Raw genomic sequence first — 9,175 nt, forward strand, 5'->3', positions numbered from 1 at the left:
GATAAGATAGGGCTTTATTGATCTCACATTGGAGAAATTTACTAGTTGACGTTTGTGACTATATTTAGCGTCTAAACGGTATTTTGTACGGCCAGCATTGCTAAAGCCTTCAGTCGCTGTATTGGCTCTGCTCGGCTTGCAGGGTTTGTATCAGTAATGGTTCCAAGATGGCACCGGACCCTTTTTTGATACCTTCTGTGGTTCCAAGCATGCTGACTTGGGCTGAATCGCCACGTCACAAGACTGTCGGTAAGTGATTGAGCAGCAGTGTTGTTACTGGTGACGCCACTCATTCAACTCCCTAACAGGAATCCGGACGCCATTTGTAAAAGCTTACAACAGCGACTGAGTATACTCTATGGAAGGTAAATGAAAGCTCCAAATCCTTTGGTCCATTCCATTCTGCTCTATGGCTTCCCATGCTCTCCTTTACTTCTCCAGAGTGCGTCACCTTGTCGGCCACCCGCAGACTTCTCTGGCTCTCCGTTTTTACTGAGTCTGACAAAACGCCACAGACTGAGCAGCACGTCTAACACTGCTACCACTGTCTCATTGTTTTAGTCTCATACAAGCACATGGTGTTACCTAGCTATGACCATCCACATTGATTTGGTACCAAGTTGTAATAAAAAAAAAAACTAAAAAAACGTGTGGAGTCGAGCAGAAACGAGTCAAGCTGAGCCGACACCAGAGAATAAAGGGCCATAAGAGGCCTCCTCTGTTTACTGACCTTCAGTCAGTGTTTTGACTGACAGTCTGATGCTGTCTGGCAGCGGCACATTGCTCCACTCATGACGCCACCTCTAATGCCCTTCGGCGCCGGCTCCTTGCAACTGAAACCATTTACAACCTCATATGTACTATGGGTGTGGACTACATGTTGTTGTTTTTTTTTATATATATGAGCATTTCTAACCAGCTCCAAAAATAATAACAGGCCAGTAAACGTAATAGAAATGTTAAAATGCTTCCTATTATGTTGGTATTCATCTGGGAGTGTTGCTTGGTGACTGTGACTCTATTGTGAAAGTGTCCAATACGACTAGAAAATCTCAGGCCACTTAGACTTCCCTCAATTTTTTTCAAGCATCCCCTATTTTATTTAATTCTCTAAGCATGAATTTTCTAAGTATGAATTTCCTTTTAGCAATTTCCCCTCCTTTTTAAATACCCCAGCATTTTGTTTGTGTGCTTCCTTTTCACATTCCTATGTGTGTTTCTTTTTCATTATGCAAATAAAAGAGAGTTGTTGGCAAAGTGTCTACAGATTATTTTATAACAATGCCCCAATACAGCAGAAACAAGCACCATTAACAAAAACTGATTAGAAAGTTGCAACTTCTGCTTTTCATTTTGACCACATGTTCTCACAATCTACTCATAAGCTGTTTTTATAGAGTTGGAACGACAAGCAAAGCAGTTGTTTTGAAGCAATCTTTGCAGCAGTGACTAATTCAGCATCTCTTCTCATGTTTTGCATTAATCCCCTCGTGCGTTCTGGAAGAAAGTCTCCCTCATTTGCATAATGAAACTAAGTTTACAGAAATGTTGAAAAGGGAGGCAGAGGAATGCAACAAGGAAACAGGAATACATAAACAAGCTTCTTAAAACAGAGGAGCTGTAAGCAGGAAATGATAATGCAAAGTGTTGCCATAAAGATGCAAACTAATTTGTTGGCCACCCTTAGTGAAGAGGTGTGAAAAAAAATCTTCTCTTACAAAGGAATTATAATTCTAAGTTGATCAGAGTTTCTAGGAACTTCTTATTAGTAATCCACCTTCTTGGTTGTTAGAGTGTGGTGGCAAAATAAACAAAACCAGCCCTTTTTTTTTGGACGACAGTAAACTCACACATGGAGAATCCTAAACTGTGCTGAGACTTTAACGGGAGCTTTGTGCGCTGGTCGGATGAGACAAAGGCTACGTTCACACTGCAGGGGAAATGCGACCCAAATCTGTTTTTTTCACAGCAGTGTGAACGGTCCAATTCCGATCTGTTCACCCCAATCTTGTAATAGGTCAGCGCTGGGTCTTTATCTAAAATATTTGAGCAAACCAACCAGGAAATGGTACATCAGGCATAAAATCTATATCTCCCCTGTTCCCAGCCTAAATAAAGACCTATTTTTCTAAATGTGGGTGTTTTCCCCCACAATGAATAAATGTCCTCAGATTAAAGGCTGGACGTTTCTCCATTTTTCAGTCAAAGATTATGCTGTATTTTCACAAAACGAACTGAACCTGGTGGATTCATCTCTTCACAGCAGTTCAGATGAACGATATGGTTCATATTGTGCCCCAGAAATATTCCCAGAGTCTAGCGAGGGTTGAGGCCCCTGGTAATGTGCAGGGTCCCTTGAAACAGGCCTGAAGCGCCCACGGTGTTTTAAAAGGCCAACAAATCCCGCTCTATCTTCATCTAGTGAGACACAGGAGGAAACCTGTGATGACTGCAGATATTAAAAACTGAGCAAATTACCGGTATGTTAGTTCAGCGTTGTTGGACATATGAGAAGCAAAGAGAAGCTGGGATAAGAGGCAATGTGGTTTTAATGGAGTTTAAACTGCTGGCTGAGTCAGTAGGAATCAGCTAACTTTTTTATCTATTTTTTCTTCTTTTTTTGTTTTTAGAAGGGGGGGATCCTGATAAAGGCAGCTGATGCACTCAGTGGGGAAAGCCAGGCTGAAACGTATTCTAGTATGTGTGCCTCTGTCGGGTAAATCAACATTGACATGTAGCGCGAGGCAACAGCTCTCTGAGCACATCTGGCATTTGCCAGAACAAATGGATCCAATCAGCCAAACCAAAGCCAGCGGCCTGAGCGTCCCAGCGGGGAAGATTACCCTGAACTGCTGCATTGCCCTTGGCATTCAATGAGCTCAAATGTTGAGACTGAAAAGAGGTCTGTTGTGAAAGGAGTGTTTTCTTCTCCTATAACGGAGAGATTTTAGCAACATGAAGATAGGTGAGGAATATCCAAATAGTTTCCCTGATGTTCTAAGGATTGTCTTCCTGATCTAAAAGCCTTTGGAACACCAGTGGGAATCATCACCTGGGAGCAAGGTGAGCTGGAAAAACAAATATTCTCCTATTGGACAGCAGACAGTTCACATGTTTGGCTCTGTTGCTGGGTCCTGAGGCGTTTACATTTTTTTGGGGCACCGTGGATCTAAACGGCTGACTGTCAACGACAGACTTTTTATCAGAGTTTGGAATTTCTTACGCCGCAGAACATTATAGATATCACGGCAGCAGAAGCAAAGCAAACACAACAGATACAGTTTCAATAAACAGAACCCAAAAAAATACTAAATTTTTAGGCCATATATTTTGCAAAGAAAACGACCAATTTGACTTAAGAGCAGAGATCCAAATTAAAAGATACAAAGCTAAAATAAAAAAACAGCATTCTTGAAACAAAGAGAAATGCTTAACAAAAACTAACATAATGGCTACACTCCCATGTTCAGCAATGTTGGTGTGATCCTTCTACACTTCATCAGCTTAAATCACAGATTTCTTTTATAAAAAAAAAAAGGAGTCTAGCATGCATCACTTTGTATTCTACCTGGCAACAGATGACTAAAAGCAGTCCTCTCAGCACCCACTATCCTTCATGTTTTAAATGGCTGTCTACTCTACTCTCTACACCTATCTGTGATTTACGTCTCTATAATGCGTGTCTCTATGCAGTAGGTACATCCATAGAAAAATCGGACCTATTCTCTCAGGACCCAAGCAAGGTGCATGCAAGAAGAACAATGGGTTGAACATCACTTTTCATGAGAAATGTTTGCTTTGTATAAAAATGTTGACGATAAAAGTGTTTAAAAAAAAAACAGCAGCAAAATGTCAATAATCAGTTAATTCAGTTTGATCAGTGGTCATAATGATTTTTTGTCAGAAGAGTCAAAAATGCAAACAGTACATGCACTGGAATTAATACGCTGATTGTCATTTGATTTATTGTACGGCTGAAGTTCACCGAGGAGACAGGGAAGTAGTTTGGGAGAAAAGAGTGAAGCCTGGCTGCACTGTGGGAGACTGGCATGGGAAGAAACATCCAAAGGCCTGTATTATTTTATTAATTAATATGAAAATATATTTGTCTGCACCAGAGATGTATCATATTGACCAGAGATAAGAATCTGCTAGCCTGAGTCTTGATCTTAGTCATCTTGCTGTTTATGAAATATTCAAACTAAGAACTTCCACCATTTCTGGTCTATGAATGCAACAAGCTACTGTGTGTCCTTGGTTGCACTTGTTTTGAGTTTTATGAAAGTCCGGTAAGGACATATGTTTTCATGCATAACTGCATGTTTTCTCTAAATGCCTTTGGCATAATCAACAGAGAAATGGTTTACCAGAGAAAAAAAAACACCCATCTCCCTCCCCAGACCTAAATCACATCCTCAATAATTATCTAAGTAGACTGTTTTCACACTGAAGCTAGGGCTGGATGATATAAAAAAAAAAGCATATTGATAAAAATAGAATCATATTGATCGATATTGATAATTATCAACAAATTCAAAACATATATTTTAAGTGCAGCCCTGGGCATTTTATGATGTTGCTTAGCGACCTATTTTTAGATACCGAACACACAAACACTGAACTCAAACTCAACCCAATATTCAATCAACTTTTTACCAAAACTGCAAGCTTTTAAAAAAGAACGCTTATTTTGAACTCTTTAAAGGGGGCGGGGCTTGGGGGCGGAGAGTTCCTGGGTCTGCATTTGTGATTTGTTGGGAGGATGTAGAGACTAGTATTAACCTACATGATAGGCTAGAATGCAAAAAGGAAAACTGTTATTCTATCAAACTTTTTATTGACCTTTTTTCTATCATCGATATACGTCTATCAATCGATATACATTGTTATTGAATTATCGTCCAGCCCTAACGGAAGCTCAAATTAAAAGTTGGATATTTAAAGACGGATTTTTCTAATTGCAAAATATTAAGGAGAAATTTGGAAAAAGGCCTCAGTGCATTTCTATTTTCCATGAGCTCAATACAGGATATTCTGTTTACATTTCTACAACTATACACTAAAGTGAAATCACTGACAATCTGTTACAAATAATATCCCCCAAACATAGTCATTTTTCAGCTAACAAGCTTTTAAACAAACCCATAAAACCACAGATTTATATTAGTTTTATTCTTCACCACAGAATTCCACCTCCACAACACGCGACTAAGATCAAGGTACTCCAGTTGGCCTAACTCAATTATAGCCAACTCTAGATGTGACCTTGGGAGTAAGCTCTTAATCGGGATAGTATCTGAATATTGGTGTGCATGGAAACACAGCCTGTGATGCCACTTAAACAGACCAGCTGCGTGCATGAAAAAAGGAAAAAGGAACCAAAAAAAAACATCCACCACTTGGCACTAAGACCTCAAGTTCAGCAAACAAGTTACGGATCCCAGACTGTTAACCAAAAGAGGCTTCTAATAAAATGCTGGATTAAATAAACATTACATTAGATGATTTATAACAGGTGTCGCAACCGACCACAAATGGCTTCACTTCCAGGGACAGCTAATTCCAGACCGCCTCGTTCATTTTTAGGCCCAAGAGTGGCTTATGGAATCATAAATGCACGCGCATACTTATTTTTGAAGGAATTAAAATCCCCATATTTCTCCAGCAGGTTCACACACAGAAAAATGCGGCAGACCCAATCATCATGCATCAAACAAAAATGTCATTTATGCACAGTCATCTGATTAGCCCAAGAATTATTTATGTGCAACTTCTGCAAGCGGCACCTTTTCCAGCCTCTTTCCATACAGCAAGCTATGCACTTGACATAATTAATCACCTTCTGTTAAGTAAGTTCACATCCAGGCGGAAATGTTCCACTGAAGTCTTATTTTCCATTGGCGCCAGTCTCCTAAAAACCCCTCAAGTACAGCCTGGACAGCTCACAGATCCAAACAACGCTAGTTTGACAGAAATTAATGTGAAAAACAAGTCCTTGCAACAAAAAAAAGGGACATTTTGTTTCCTTTCGCTTCATGGCTTTACCTCATCTGAGCTCAAGAGACCTAAACTTTAAAGGGAATTCACTTTAGGTCTGCTGTGGATACAGGGTTGCATCTTTCCTCTCCGGTTACCCGATTTTCAACAACCCGCAGAGAAATATTTTCTTCTACATTTCTTCTCTGCTGCTCCAAACACAGACTATTCAAATGCAGAGCTAAGTGTGTAGCAGGGCAGCGCAACACGAGCATGCTGTGGTTTCACCAGGGCTCAACGGAAACTCCATTTAACTTGCAAATGAGCCTTTGTGCCCTTCTGTTGCTCCCGGCCGACAGAGAACGCTGACTGTCTGGGATGACCCTTTTTCCATGTGCAAACAAGCACAGAATGGAAATATGGAAATGCTCTGCAAGGTTCCAGAACACCGAACAGACGCGGGTAAACAGGGAAACGTCTTATCCTGACTGCTGTCACATTATTTCTCAAAGAACAATGTTTACATTGAGGGGTTCATTTCATTTGAGCAGACTGGATGGGATGGAGAGTCTCTGAGCATCAAATTTCAAACAATATTGTCACAGCTTCTCCAGCTGGATTTAGGTCTGGACTTTGGGCCAGCCTGACACAAGAAACCATTTCATTGTGGCTCAGGCTGCCTTGCTGGAAGGTGAACCTTCAGTCCAATCTCAAGTTATGTGCAGCCTGTTGCATGTTTTTACCCCCGCAGTATTGTCCAAAGGGCAATACCCCCGCAGTACTGCCCTTTGTTTAGCTTCACCGCGTGGTTCGGCCCCCACGTTTCATCATCCGGATGGCATTTCCAAATTTCCCAAGGTGCACGGAGAGGGACAAAGACCTGGTGAGGTGAGGACCCCAGCAGCACTTGGATCACTAGGAACCAACTGTACTAGCAGACCAACGCGTTTCAGCTCATGGCCCTCACCAGGGTCATTACAAGTAAAGATGCACCGTTCCAGTTTTCTCCCATAACGACACCTGGGCTGAGCGTATCGGCCGATACCCCATATATCGATCCGATACTACTGTTAAGTGAATGAACCGTGCACCTTGCCATGTGAGTGAAGGCACACGCTCAACATAAACATTGTTTAAAATAAATTTAAAAAAAAAAGGTTCACAAAATGGTGCTTTTGGAGGTTATTTAAGTTTGTGGTGTTGAATTTACTAACTTTATCACCATCCCCTCGCAATTTTCGCATTGCAGATGTTTCAAGTTTGAAGTGTTCCTACATAGCAGACTTGGCTCGCTTCGGACGCTTGCTCCGGGTTGTGTTCCCCGTGTTCACTCGTCACTAGCTCCTGTGCGTGCTCTGCGTGATGAAGTAGCCAGCCTTGCAAACACAGAGCTGACGTGAAGATCGCTGTAACTCCATTGCTGTGTGTGATAGTATGACTGGAAATGACTGGATCGCTGCCATTCATCCGATATCCGATCCAGCCAATCAGTCGATATCAGAGCCCGGATCGGTACATCTCTAATTACAAGACACCAAACTGTGTTTGATTAAATACAAGAAAATAATAAATGTTTAATACGGAAGAAAAATATGTTTAAATGAACCAATCAGACACACACCAACAATCCTGATCAATCAGCTTTCAAGGGGATGGCGCTTGTTGGCAGGTTGAACCAGATCACAAATAGATTCTGGGCTGAGCTACTTCAAATTTCAAGAGGGGGGGAGGGGGGGGGGATCACCTCACATACCTTAAAGTAGTTCAATTCCCAAAGGTGCAGAGGAAATAGCAGACATGTTGAAACACATAGCAATAATAGGGACTTTAAAAAAAGATACTATTCCCATTAAAAAACTACAGGTTTGTATGCGTCTACGTATGCGCGACAAATGAAGATTTTGCTTTAAGCTGTAAAAAAATAAAAATAAAATACTGTGACTAACATATACACAAACTGGACTGGAGAGAAAAACAGAGTAAGCTTTAAGCAGTCCTCGCTGTGTTTCACCACAGCTTGTTGTCAGATATTCAGCTAGGAGCACGTAGATTGGCTGATACAAACAGGAAGTGTCTCCCCCCCATCAGCCTCAGATTTCTCCCCCTTATTGCTGTCAGGTGAGAGAAAGTGGTAACAGAGCACCAGTACAGAGGAGGATGCGGGGAGATCATATGACAGGGAGGATGCGGATGAGTAAACACTTCGGGAAATTAGGTTGGGAAACAAGAGACCGTCTCAAACCGAGCCTGATTTCCACCAAAAGCAATTAGAGCTGCAAGGGATTCAAACTTCCTTAGCTGCAAGCCCCACCATCCTTACATCGCGGTTTCGGTTGGCTGGGGTCGAGCGTCACCGTTGAACTCAGTGTGGGACAGACGCAGAGGCAACTGCTGCACGTTCACCCCAGCCCCGCTAATCCTGATTTATTCCAGAATAATACGCATTGCTCGACTGCAGCGTCCGTCTGTCCGCAGAGACACGCGGAGAATTAGCAATTAGGCGAGTCGCGATTAATCATCAGCAGTGGTAGAAAAAAAAAAGAAATTGTTTTTTTTTTTGTTTTTTTACATGTTTACATTGCACTCACCTCCGCTTAGTCTTCGGGGGTCTCCTTGCTGACTGCGCGACAGGCTGGGAGGAGGTAAACAGTAACGCAGTCCTCTGGGTCGTGTTTCTGTCTGCTAACTGTTAGCTGACGGCGCTGAATATTTATTTATGTCCCTCAGCTTTCAGCGGCTGGCGCGAGGGTGGTGGTACGCGCTATGCGTCCGCCCAGTGACGTCGCCTCGGTCAAAAATTAAAGTTCGTACAAGCTAAAATTGAATTCCACGAATTTTGTTCCGTTCACCGCTCTCCATTTCGCCACAAATGTGCAGTTGTAAGCAACCAGAGCGTCCGCATTAGTCTGTCAACGGCTCGGCTGGTAGGCACGCCGTCAAAGCTGTTGCAGAACACCCCACTTCCGGTTAAACATTTCATGTTAAAAGTCCGTTGACAGAAGGAACAGTACGTCAGCTCGTCTGCCATATTGTGAGTGTCAAGTTGGCTTTGGAAAACAGTACAAGAATGGTTGGAAACTGGGTGTCTGGAGTGAAACAAACACTAAAGCTTACATTCAGCTCATTTTAGAGGAATCGTTTTAATATACAATTATATGTTAGTTCTAGTAATGAAAAAAAACAAACAAACCACCCGTTC

The 9,175-nt window shown here is 41.9% G+C and overlaps 1 protein-coding gene across 2 annotated transcripts in view; it reads right to left on the bottom strand.

The window, feature by feature from the left end:
• The window catches only part of osbpl8 (oxysterol binding protein-like 8), a 108,463-nt gene extending 99,534 nt beyond the window's left edge, over nucleotides 1-8,929 (bottom strand). The window contains exon 1 of one of the 2 annotated variants that reach the window (XM_036133668.1): nucleotides 8,565-8,929. The gene's annotated coding sequence lies outside the window, so the exon portion shown is untranslated. The remainder of the gene's footprint in view (nucleotides 1-8,564) is intronic. The other variant, XM_036133672.1, reaches the window with a different exon arrangement.
• Between the last annotated feature and the right edge of the window lie 246 nt (nucleotides 8,930-9,175).

The sequence above is a fragment of the Fundulus heteroclitus genome, unplaced genomic scaffold, assembly GCF_011125445.2.
Source record: "Fundulus heteroclitus isolate FHET01 unplaced genomic scaffold, MU-UCD_Fhet_4.1 scaffold_66, whole genome shotgun sequence".
Classification (NCBI taxonomy): Eukaryota; Metazoa; Chordata; class Actinopteri; order Cyprinodontiformes; family Fundulidae; genus Fundulus; species Fundulus heteroclitus.